This window comes from Xenopus laevis, chromosome 3S (genome assembly GCF_017654675.1).
Source record: "Xenopus laevis strain J_2021 chromosome 3S, Xenopus_laevis_v10.1, whole genome shotgun sequence".
NCBI lineage: Eukaryota > Metazoa > Chordata > Amphibia > Anura > Pipidae > Xenopus > Xenopus laevis.
In genome coordinates this window covers 101,279,274-101,292,366 of record NC_054376.1, presented here as the reverse complement: position 1 = coordinate 101,292,366, position 13,093 = coordinate 101,279,274, and the positions used below count along the sequence as shown (strand labels likewise).

Below are 13,093 nucleotides of genomic sequence, written 5' to 3'. Positions count from 1 at the left end.
AGAAGACTCAGATAACCTGTTGATCTTACTGTGAAAGGTGTTTTTGCCATTTCAGTGTGAGGTTATATTTCTAAAGAAGGTCTCTTGCTCTATAATTTGAAGGTTGGGGGCTTTCACCTTTTTTAGGTGCCCGACTACCTACTTTGCAGTTATTTTCTGCAGTTCTGATTGCTGTTTCCTTCTTAATGGAGTTTTGCCTTTGCTGATGCGACTATATAAATGCTGGGGACTGACTGTACTTTACATACAGTAACCATTATGTAAAAGTGGCAAGCTAGAGCAGGTAAATCCAGGATTGGGCACCCATAATCTACCTACCTGAGCTGTCAGTCTTTCTCTGCTTCCCTGCTGCATGCTTAAAGGTGAACTATAGCAAAAATGAAAATTTAATATAAGCTTCCTCATACTGAAGTAAGAAACTTTCAAATACAATCAATTAAAAAACTCTGCATTGTTTTAATCAAGTTTATCTTCTCTATTCCTCTCTCAGCATCTGTTTCCCCTCATTCTGTCTTCCTTCAGGAGTTGGGTGTCAGATGAATGATCCAATATATCTTATAGGGGGGCTCCCTTTCCTAGCAGATGTATTAGAGCTCACTCAAATAACTGATTCCAATACAAACAACATCTAACAAAATAACTGGCTTTTGCACACATTCTGCATGTAGAGAGACATGATGTCTGGTGATTTTAATAGAGTGAGCTCTAATACATCTTCTAGGCAAACGGAAGCCCCCATATAAGATATATTGGATTATTCACCTGACACCCAACTCGTGAATGAAGACAGAATGATGAGAAACAGATGCTGAGAGAGGAATAGTGAAGATAAACTTGATTACTTCAGAAATGGTACAGAATTTTAAATTGATTGTATTTAGAAAGTTTCTTATTTCAGTATGATGAAGCTAATATAATTTTTTCATTTTCGTGATAGTTCCCCTTTAATTGGTGCATCAGTTTTCTGAGTAGCATCAAATGAGATGCAGGCAGGGAACAGACTCTTCCCACAGCTTGGTATACAGCCATGTATTCTGTTGTACTACAGCAATTTATTCTAGCTGGTGACACAATAAAGTGCTGGCAAAGGAGACCAATCCAGCAAGACTGGAAGGTTAGCTTACTATAAGCACAGTCTAAAGGTAACTTGTTATTATCTATATACAGTAGCTTTGACATATTTCACAACTTTTTAAACTACAAATCATCCACTGCCTTAGTGGAGTTTGCAATTGAAGTTCCCTATCACAGACATAAGGGTAACCATCCCAGAAAAAGAGAGAACATACAAACTCCTTGCTGATAGTTTCCCTAGCTGGAATTGAACCAAGCACCTCAACAGTGCAAACCATTGTGCCCCTTTGCTGCCTATCAAGTCCTGGTGGCTTAGAGCTTGTAATTAAGCTCTTTTACCTCAGGCACTAAATCGAGATTTTTAACTCATTAGCATTGGAAAGTCAATAAAAACTGCCGACTTGGTTCAACCAGAATAAGTCTTAAGCTTATCAGCCTGTGTATAGGGCCCTCAGGAAAGCCTGTCCAATGGCAATGGTTTTTGGCCAGATATCTATCTGGGAGCTGTAATCTAGCACAGGGCTTTCCAACTGGCAGCCTGGAACCCCACTTGTGTGCCCCCCCCCACATGAAAGTCGGCCTGCTGTGATTCCTTACCTTGTGTAAACTTTAAAAGGTATCAGTACTGTGATTAACTGGCCTCTACATCTCAAATTCAGACAGTAAACTCTTGCATTGTTCACACCTTTAACCCCCATTCACACCTGTAACACCTCTAAAAACTTGTACTGTTCAAACCTCAGACCCAGACTGAAAGTGCTCACATTGTTCACCCTTTCACCTCAGACAACCTGCTGAATAGGAACCAGCATTGTGTCACTGTATGTAGTAAAGTATGAAATGTTCATCTTAGAGTCCTGATAGGTTTCCCTGTCTCTTGCTGTATTTTGCCTTCCCTATGCTCCCTGTGTGACTGCCCTATGCTCCCTGTCTGTGCCATTCTCTGTCTGTCCTTTGCACCCTGTGCCTGCCCAATGCACCCTGTGTGTGCCAAACTCTGCCTGCCCTATGCACCCTGTGTGGGCCATACTCTACCTGCCCCATGCTCCCTGTGTGTGCCATACTCTACCTGCCCTATGCTCCCTGTGTGTGCCATACTCTGACTGCCCTACTCTGTACCCTGTGGGGTGTGCACCTAGTAGAGTTTGTTCTGGGGGGTTTGTAAGCATTTGGAAATTGTTGTTAGCGAGCCCTAAAGTGTTTAATAATGTAACAAAATATTGAAAACCAAAGTCTCAAAACCAAGTGAATTCTCCAATCCAGCAACAAAATAAGGCTCTCTCAAACCTTCAAAAAAGTCAAAATCCAAGGTGTGTCACTGGTCGATCCTCAAGAAAAGACAAAAGGGAGAAAAACAAGACAATAATAGTGTAGCGTTCTTTTCTGGAATCACACCTCCTTGTGCTTAAATTCACACATTTATCAGTGTTATTAACCCCACTTCAACCTTTTTTAGGTGCAAGTGAAATATTTACCAAGTGTACTTATAACACCATCAAGTAAAAAGTGCAAGGTGAGGATAAGTTCCCACACGATTGTGGTCCCACTTCTGGTGGTATATTATACTCACGGACGGCCCATGTAAAATCACATATCAAGACATTAACTGCTCTTCAAATGGTTCCCTTGGACAACAAAAGAGTGATTTTAAAAGTGATTTTAAAACCGAAAACATTGTGAGTGCAATATGTTTTTTATTAAAGTATTTATAAAATGTTTTTCCGCACATGCCACTCTTTTGTTGTCCAAGGGAACCATTTGAAGAGCAGTTAATGTTGTGATATGTGATTTTACATGTTCTTAAAAGTTCTTTTGATAACATGGGTGTGGTGTAAATGGGTGTGGTTTAAAAGGGGGAGTGGTCAACACTGGCTTCCATTCATGGCCCTCCACCACGTAGGCCAGAAAAATTCCAGACCTCTGTACTACAAAAGTTGGACAGCACTGGTCTAGCAGCATCATAGATGGAAGGTCTACCAGGGCATGGGATCAATTATTGCAACAGAATCCTTCAGGGAGAATTCTGTGTGTGCATTGTGCATCTGGTTTCCTTTTTTTATTGTTTGAGCACCAAACACCAAATACACAACAACATCATTTGATTACAGTGTAATACTGGAAAGCAAAACTTGAGTTCTTAAAGAGGAGGAAAGGCTTAATCACTGGAGGATGCCAACTTGTTAGGCACCCCCCAGGGATTATAATCGCCTATCTCAGAACCCAGCCCAGCACTGCCTATTCCAGAATCTTCTTGCCTGCCCCTTGGATATTCTTGCCTGTCCCCAGGAATATCTCACCTGCCCCAGAATCTTCTTGCTTGTCCTTATGAACTTCTCGCCTGTCCCCAGAATCGTCTCACCTGCCCCCAGAATCTTCTCTCCTGCCCCCAGAATCTTCTCTCCTGCTCTTGTAAGCTTCTAGACTGTCCCCAGAATCCTCTTGCCCGTCCCTTGGAATATTTCACCTGCCCCCAGAATCTTCTTGCCTGTCCTTATGTACTTCTCGCCTGTCCCCAGAATCTTCTTACTTGCCCCCAGAATCTTCTCTCCCTCTTCTTGCCTGTCCCCAAGATGTGCAAAAAAATATGCAAACATCAATAAAAATTAACTGAAATCCCTTTGTAAAATGGCTAATATCTTTTTACCAGTTTTTTCCCGGTGTCCGGCTGGCCCAGTCCGACACTAATTATAAGTTCCTGTGGCTAATTTATTTGCCTGGCCATGGCTACCTGTGAGTGGCTACTTTTTTATTCCAAATTGTCTTGCTAAGTTCAAAGTCTGAGGCTTGTTTACCTGGTTCTGTCATGGTGAAACTCTGCTTACTTTAGCAGTTCTAAACTGTTAACATTATGTCCCTCATTTAAATGTTTGATCATTATAGGGTTGCCACCTTCGCTAGACATGTCTGTGCTTATGGACTTGAAGAGGGCTGGGTGATGCTGGAGCAGTGATGCAACGGAGGAGATTTGGCAGGCTGGGTCAGGGAGATCGTTAAGGCAGATCAGGATTGTGAATCGGTGGTGGTGTAACTTCAATACAATAGATGGGGGGACCTTTGCAGGGTCCAGCCTTTTCCGCTGCTTTAACACAGCCCACTGCAAATGAGTGCTGAGCAGAACAGGGGTTGGAGTGAGGAGGGAGGGAGAGCACACATTAGGAGTGTATGGCAGGTCCCCCCACCTCAAAGATAATTTTGCAGAACATTACAGTTACACTACTGGTGTGCATCCGGGTGGATCAGGGGTATCCTAGGTGCAGATGTGGGGTACGATTACACGGGATCATATATTTACCTGCAAGTAGATATGTTAACTGGTCTGGCTTTTCCTAGTGGTTTACGATATAGGCCAGTGAATTGCAGGACTGATGACAACCCTAGATATAGCCAGACTGGGTAACAAACAAAAAGTCTAGTTAATCAACAGCAAGATGATTGTTAATGGCAAATCCTCACCCATCTGTAATTATGTTTGGGACGTTGGGAGCTGATGGGAGAGTATTATTGAAGGGTTTTATCCCCTGTTAATGTTCCTTAACCCAGCTAGCATGTCTATATGTTCCTGGTTCCAGTGCATTCTCCACATAGCGGGAAGAGAGCAGCATAGACTACATTTTCTGTGTCAGACAAGCAATTAAAACTGACTGGTTCCCCCGCTCACCGCTATGAGAAACATTAGCAGTACCTTTTATATCTGCTTCGGCTTGGCACTGGAGAATATGTTTTTCATTTAGAAGCCAGGGGACATTTCAAGGAACAGCTTGTTGCTAAGGAGTACAGTTAGGCACATTTAAGATAAGAGAACCGTATAAACAATGACAGATCTGTAGCGGTTCTGACAACTGCCTGGTGATGCACGACACGCTGCTGCTTCTAAAATTTCATCAACCAGATGGCCATTTGCCTTATAGCCCTCTATAGAGCCTTATATCCAGACTCCAAACCAAGTCACAAAATGCAGCAACACCTGTAATGAGAACAATGCCCCCCAATACAAGTGCTGACACATTGTGTGTCTCCTCCGAGTGTCGTGATTTCCTGGTTATCCTGTTACCATGACAGCAACTAAGCCCCATGCAATGAATAGGAATGCAACCACACATGCCAACACATACACACTGCACGTGTGCGCACGCAGACACCGGCGCTCATTACACCCACACAGTGAAGCGGCACAGGCGTGTCCTTTCTACATGTATTTATTTCTTCCTTTATACCTTGGCTCTGCACAGTGAGGTTTTGACAGAGTCAATTAACCAGGAAGTCTTTTGTGTATGAATGGGGAGGAGCGGAAGGATGGAGGTGGGAGAAGAGATGTGGGAGGAGGATGTGGGTGAGAAGTGAGAGAAGGGAACCCAGGCACTGGGGACACAGACAGTTCATCCTAACGTCACCCTCCCTCAGGGAGAAAAGGAAATCCTGTGTGTGTGTGCGCGCCTGTCTCTATGAGTCTCAAGGTGGTCATACACGGGTAGATTAAAGCTGCCGATATCGGTCCTTTAGACCAATTCGAGTCTAATGATAAGCAGTTAAGCACTGTCCCAAAAGAGACAGACAGAGGTGAAAGGACTGGGGAAAATGAGAGAAGTTATTGAGTGACAGACTGAAGAAAACAAAAGGGAGGGGGTATAGGATAACGTCTAGAGAGGAGATCAGAGAGGCCATATGGGTGAGGTGGCGGTGGCAGGGATATGCTGCTGTTCAGGGGAGACATTATGGAGAAAAGCAGAAGCTCTGGGGAGGAAGTAGGAAGTCAGTGGAAGGAAGCATTTACACTAATGATAGGAAACAAGTGAAAGTCACCAGAGGGTTGTCAAGAGGCAGAATAAGGGTAATACTAAGAGAGCAGGGAGGAGGAGGAGGGGGCACCTGAGCAAGGCGAGCAGCACGAAAGCAAGCGAGAGAGAAGAGGGGGGCATGAGGGAAATCTCTCAGTTCGTCACAACTTGTGAGTGCTACAGGGATGCCCAGCTCCCCACATCACCCCCATTGCCGGTGCACTAGATGAAGTGGCAGTCAGTTAGGGCTGCAGCCTGTAGGAGGACTCTAGATAAGGCTGGAAGAGTGTGACACCAGCTAGCCAAGCTGCGGGCACTCAGTCAGACATGTAAGTACGTCCCTTGCCGTGTGTCACCAACATCACACGCGGGAGCTGCAGTCGCCAAATGAGACAAGCACCCAGCCTGGGGAGCTAAATGTGGGGGAGGGAGCTGTGGGAAAGAGGAAGACAGACTGTCAGCTCAGTGTACCAGGCAACAAAAGGCTGGCACCGATCTGTCTGCCCGTCTCCTGCAGCGCTTTGCTTCCAATCACAGCTTTGCTACCCTCCAGCCACAAGTAGCAGGGATGCTGTGCATGGGGAGGGGCACGACACAGAATAAGGGCTGATATATCATGGGAAGACATTAAGAGGTGAGTGCAGTCTGTCTGTCTGTGTGTATCTATGTGTGTGTGTGTCTGTCTGTGTGTGTGTCTGTGTGTGTGTGTGTGCCAGAGACAGGGTGTGTGGGCAGCATCACTGTATGTGTCATGCATGTGCAGAGGGCACTTTACACACATAGAAAACCCTTATTCATGAATGTACATTTATACATTCATACAGTATCTGTTACTCCACATTCACAGTGATCCACTTCCACTGCACCTTAAAAATACCAGCTGCTTAGCTCTCCCTTTGTTGAAGGTACCTGGCATGTGTGAGAACTGCATTGGTTACATGGGCACTTGCCATCTCTGTTTCTTCTTCACATAGTATATGTAATGTGTTTAGTTAGATGCTTGTACATTCCCTTGTATGTACATTAACTATTCTTCTGCATGCACATCTACTCCCCTCTCTCTCTCCATATATATATATATACATATATATATGCTCATATCTAGTATTCTGACTACCACCGCAGGAGTTCTCAAACTAATGCCTTCATGTCATTGTTCAACTACTACTATGCACAGCTGTTGGGAGTTGCAGTTGTACGACCGCTTACAGGTTGGCAAAGCCTGAGATATATAAATGCATATGATTGCAGTGGTGGTTGTAAGTGATTTTAGGAATTTTGTTACCTGTGCACAGTCATTTCGGTAAGAGTTTTTCCTCCTGTGTCTGTAGAGATTATGTAGTATATACAGCATTCTTTCTGGTGAGTGTGCCGCAGGTTCTAAATGAATAAAACATTCTCAAGCACTTGCATTGAACTCTATCTACACAGCATGTCTCCTGCATATTTAATGGACCCTGCAACTCTTTATACATGTAGACATCATAGCAGTCCTGCATCCTAATAAGTCCTCCCCTCTTCTAACCAGGCATTTAGTTGCATATTCTCCTGCCACAGCTCACCCGTAAGCAAAGCCAGAGCTCCCCTCCAGGTGCCATTGTACTATATAACTTCCCTCATCCTTTCCAGGCTTTTAGGTCCTCTAAACCTGAATGTATGAAGGATTTCTTTCCTTTTTTGGCAGACTTGGCTTTTGCTGTGTAGTACATGGTCATTTTTGCACACTGTGACTACGGCATTCAGTCTACTTTGGAATGCAAATCATTAAAGGGATTCTGTCATGATTTTTATGATGTCGTTTTTATTTCTAAATTAGACTGTTTACACTGCAAATAATTCGCTCAACAATATAAAATGTAATTCCTGTGTCTGTTGCTGTTGTGTCGCCTACTCAATGTAACTGAATGTGTCGGAGTGGGACCTGGATTTTCCTATTGAGCCATCTCTTAAATCTACCAGGGAACTGTTATCTTGTGTTAGGGAGATGCTCTCTGGTTACCTTCCCATTGTTCTGTTGTTAGGCTGCTGGGGGGGGTGAAGGGAGGGGAGTGATATCACTCCAACTTGCATTACAGCAGTAAAGAGTGACCAGCAAGTGTATTTTTTTTAGTTGTAATATTGGTGTGTAGGCGCCATCTCAGGTCATTTTGCCTGGTCATGTTCTTTCAGAAAGAGCCAGCACTTTAGGATGGGACTGCTTTCTGGCAAGCTGTTGTTTCTCCTACTCAATGTAACTGAATGTGTCACAGTGGGACCTGGATTTTACTATTGAGTGCTGTTCTTAGATCTACCAGGCAGCTGTTATCTTGTGTTCGGGAGCTGTTATCTGGTTACCTTCCCATTGTTCTTTTGTGGGGGAGGAGGAGGGATGGGGATGATATCACTCCAACTTGCAGTACAGCAGTAAAGAGTGACTGAAGTTTATCAGAGCACAAGTCACATGACTGCGGGCAGCTGGGAAACTGGCAATATGTCTGGCCCCGTGTCCGATTTATAAATTTAAAAAATTTAAAAAATATGTTTGCTCTTTTGAGAAACGGATTTCAGTGAAGCAGCACTATTAACTGATGCTTTTTGAAAAAACTATTTTCCCATGACGGTATCCCTTTTAGCTGCACGAGCTTTAGTGTTTCACATGCCAGTCAGTGCCAGTCTTGTGGCCTTCAGGTTACTGTGAACTCTATGTGTGAGTATTCTAAGGGCAGAGTTGCTATTTGTGTAGTGCAACCAGGCGCGACTCCTTCAGGCCCCAGCCTTTGTGGAGTTCTGCAGAGCAGCAGTTATATTAAAGTGCAAATATAGATTTAGCTTTTTTTCCGGCAGAAAGGCTGCAGTTGTATTTAAGCAGTGCAGTAGTACTTTATCAGGGATGTCCATCTTGCAGCTTTTAGTTCAACTGCAAGTCTCTGCAACACTGGTTGACAGGTGATGCTTGTAGTTGTTCAACAAAAGTTGAAGGCTTGGGGATTCAAGGACATCCTAATCATGGCCGGGAGGGTGGGGGGAGATTACACAAACAGGAAATCTTTCTCCTTTGAGCAAAATGGCTCATAATTATATAGATATGGAAGGTTTTGTGGTAATATGCAAACGCATAAGACATCTCTTGTTTCAGATACAATTATATCCAAAAGTCAAATCTGTAAGGGTCAGAGCTAAAAAGCTAGGGGAATTAAGACAAAAGCAATAGGAAAACTCTTGTAGTGGTAGTAACTTTTTGAGTGTTGTAGTTCAACACAATGGCTCTGTATACCAGTCAATCAATCTGTGTACACAGGCAATTTTGTTGGGTGTCAACATGATAGACACCTTAGAAAAGCTCTACTAGGGCAGGGATTGATGTGAATGATTAGAAAATCTGTAAAGTGCTGTGTAAGCATGTCTGTGTTTTATGAATAAAGGGTAATTAATATATGTATGAGACCTGTTATCCAAAATGCTTGGGAGATGGGGTTTTCTGGATAAGGGGTCTTTCTGTAATTTGGAGTCTATTGTGGCTACTAAAAATAATGTAAACAATAATTAAACCCAATATGTATCTTTTTACGCACCTTAGTTACAATCAAGAACATAGTACTATTTATTATTGCAGAGGAAAAAGAAAAACTTTTCTAAAAATAAGATATGCTTCAAATAGACTCTAAGGGGCCCATTTAAGATTTCGACACAAACATTACTTATGCTTTTTGAAAAGTAAACATAATTTCAAGCAACTTTGAAATATACATCATTTAAAAAATATGCAGACTTTTCATGATTTTTAATGGTTTGGAGCAGTTCCCTAAGCATAGCCCCCTTTTCTCCTGCTGAGCTGTCTGACTACTTTGCTGAGCTGGCTGACTACTGAATCAGACTACTGAATCAGAAGCCATCTGTCCTCCGCCTGCATCCTCCAAACCCCACAATTCCCTGCACACGTGATTTCTATAAGGAACAGTGCATCACAGTGCAATGCATTGTGGGTTATGTAGTTCCTGCATGCTGTCTGTGATGCTGTCTGTAAGCGGTAGAGAAGTTGTTACAATTTTTAACATCAGTGTTTTGTCCCTCCTTCCCTGCCAGGATCAAATGATGTAGAAAGAGAAGAACTGTTAAATAGCTGGATTGCAGCATAGAAAATGGCATTTATTCATACTTTTTGAACTTTAATGGGTATATTAGGGGTTTCTTTGTTATTTGTGCCTCTTTATCAAATTTTGGTTTGGAAGCCGGAGTTTCCTTTTATTGAAAACCCACATGAGTTTAGTAATCATGTGGGGTTTTGTGCCGAAAGATGCTCGACAATCATCGTAAGTTCGTAAAAAGCTGCCTACATTTTTCTTCTTTACAAAAGCCAATTCCGGAAAACTTATGAAGATTGCTGAGATTTTTTTTCAGTACAAAACCCTGCATGATTAGTAAACTCCTTTATGATTGTCTGAGCACAACATCTCGGCAATCATAAATGGGCCCCTAAAGGGAGATGGTCTTTGTACAATTCGGAGATATCTGGATATCAAGTTTTCAGATAGAAGATCCCATACCTGTACTGAATTATTGTATTTCAACACATTTGAGGGAAACATGTTCCTTACTTTAACCTAGATCCCAGGGATACCTGGGATGGAACTTAGTGATAAAAGCACATTTATTGCTCACTGTCAAAATGGATGGATGGTCCATGTCATATTATCCCACTGGATAGTTCTGATCTGTGTATCCTTTGGTGACCTCAAATGTGCCCTAATATCAGTGAATTATGTCAGGGAATGTGTTGGACTGAAAATGCAACTCTTTCTCATGTTCCTGGTGTAATCATATTATTGTAGAACCTTGCAATAGGTCAGAGAGTTTCTTTATCTGCAGCAAAGGAAGTTAGTAAAAGGAAAATATGCTCTCCGAGAACATTGATTTCTCATGGAAAGCAAATTCAGTTATATCATTGGAAATATATGTAGCAGTTTGGGGTTCACCTTTGCTTTAACCAGTGCAGTAATTTTGATACATATTACTTCACCTCCAAGTTTAGTGATGCCCAATAGGTCGCCCACACATGGCCCTTTTAAGCTTAGCTGGGGCCCGCACAATAAGGAACCGAGTAGTACGTTTTTGTCTGCTTTTTGCAGAAATCTTTGTTTGCATGCACATAATGTAAAGATAATTCACATTCTGACTTTCACGTACCTTTACCGTTTTTCGCTGGACAGTCCCGAATTTGACAGTTCAACCAACAGTCCCGAGTTTGTTACTGAAATGTCTCGACTGATCTCCTGCACTAAACAGCCAGAAAAAGATACAACATTTCTAACTTAATTGGCTTTTTGGCAGAGAAGCCAAGAATAGATACTTTTGTAACAATTTAAGATAAGCAAAAAAGCAATTGTAACCATTTAAAGGAGAATTCAACCCTTAACTAAAAAAAACTCTTACTTCCCCTACCCTACGTAGACCCCCCTACCTCCCCCCCAGCATAGCTGCTACCCTGGGGAAATGCCCCTAACATTTTACTTACCCCTCTGTGTAGATTCGGGGATCGCAGTTCACGGCAGCCATCTTCTGGTTCTTTGGTAATCTGAGACTGAGACCGGCGAATCAGAGATTGCGTAGTTGGAGCAATTTTTCAGTTCGCAAGAACTGTGCATGTGTCGAAATTGCCGAATTGCCTGAAGAAGACACAAAGACCCAGAAGATGGCTGCTGTGAACTGCGATCCCTGAATCTGCACCGAGGGGTAAGTTAAAAGTTAGGGACATTTTCCCGGGCTATTAGCTAGGATGTGGGAGAGGAGGGAGGGGGGTCTACGTAGGGAAGGGGGGTAGGGTTTTTTTTAGTTAAGGGTTGAATTCTCCTTTAAGATAAGCAGATCTCTTGGGGAAACTGTGATTTGCATCTTAAAGGGTGATTCACCTTCATCAGCAAAACTGTAATAACACATTAAAAAGAAATGTGTTCAAACTTTAATAACCTGCCAAATTTTGTAAAATGGACATTAGGGGGTGTGACCATAAAAATGGGCATGGTCAAACAATTTTCACTGCTTTCAAGGTGGCGAATCTTTTTGTCCCTCTTTCTGATTCCAAAATGTTGGGAGGTATGCTTTCATAATTTACTAATTGCTCGTAAAACCCGCTGTTGCTAAAAATTTGCACAGAAAATATGAAATATAATATAGCCCCCTTTAGTAGCCAGGGCCACATGTAAAATCTTGTTGTAGTTCACTGTTATAGCATTAGCTTGATTTGTTGGGGTCAAAATACTGATGGCTCCAATTCATTTCACAGCAGACATTTTTTGATTTGCTCTGCACAGTACATTTGCCCTGCCCACATATTTTACTGTTTTGCTCAGAGTGTTGCCATGAAGGTTAAATGGGCATCTTTGCCTAAACCCCACTTCCTTACTGGGAAGTCCTGCCTCTTTTGCAGATTTCCGGGCACTCTGCTTCAACTGAGGCTAGAGTTGCCACCAGACCATATACTTGATGGCAATGTTACTAATAGGGGGAAATAGTTAAAAATGAAGGTATTTTTTCCAGAAAATGTGGCAACCCTACCTGGTTCCTGGACAGGAGTCCTGCTTGTACCTGCCTGCTGGACTCCCTACTTCCCTTAAGCAACACAAAATGACAAAAACACATCCTAAAGCTGGCCATAGGCGCAAAGATCCGATCGTACGAATTCAGGATTCGTACGATTTTCAGACCGTGTGTGGAGAGTCCCGACATTTTTCGTCCGGAGGATATCGGTCATTTGGTCGATCGGACAGTTTAAAAGATTTCTGTCGGCTGCCTATTATATCTCTGCGTGTATTGCCGATCGTACGATTTTCAGTGGGAGACTGTCACCAGCTTTGTCGGACATAACTATCGTACGATTGCTGTCAGGGGCAGAACATTGGCTGATCTGTTCTTTTCTACTTTATTTGATCTGAATGGTTAGTGGCAGGTCGGAAGATAGGGAAGTCCGATCGTTCGAGGAATCGTAAAAATCAGATCTTTGCATCTATGGCCAGCTTTAGAGTACAGTGCAGCTTTGCTTAGTCACTTAGCACTAGGGTTGCCACCTTTTAAAAAAAAATAAAAATTACCGGCCACTGGTGGGGGCCGAAAATAAAGGGGTGGGACGTGACACAAAAAGGGGTGGGCTGAGGAGGGGCACCTCAAAGGGGCGTGGTCACAGGGGAGTAGAGTCACAAAAGGGGCGGGGCCACAACCCGAAGCCGATGATAATTTAAGTTTTCATCTGGCAGGGGATTTTGTAAATGGCA

The 13,093-nt window shown here is 42.9% G+C and overlaps 1 protein-coding gene across 2 annotated transcripts in view; it reads left to right on the top strand.

The window, feature by feature from the left end:
* The first annotated feature begins 5,412 nt into the window (after window positions 1–5,412).
* prr7.S (proline rich 7 (synaptic) S homeolog) overlaps window positions 5,413–13,093 on the top strand; it is a 34,947-nt gene continuing 27,266 nt past the window's right edge. Inside the window, exon 1 of one of the 2 annotated variants that reach the window (XM_041588691.1) lies at window positions 5,413–6,178. The gene's annotated coding sequence lies outside the window, so the exon portion shown is untranslated. Of the gene's footprint in view, window positions 6,484–13,093 lie in introns of both variants that reach the window. The other variant, XM_041588690.1, reaches the window with a different exon arrangement.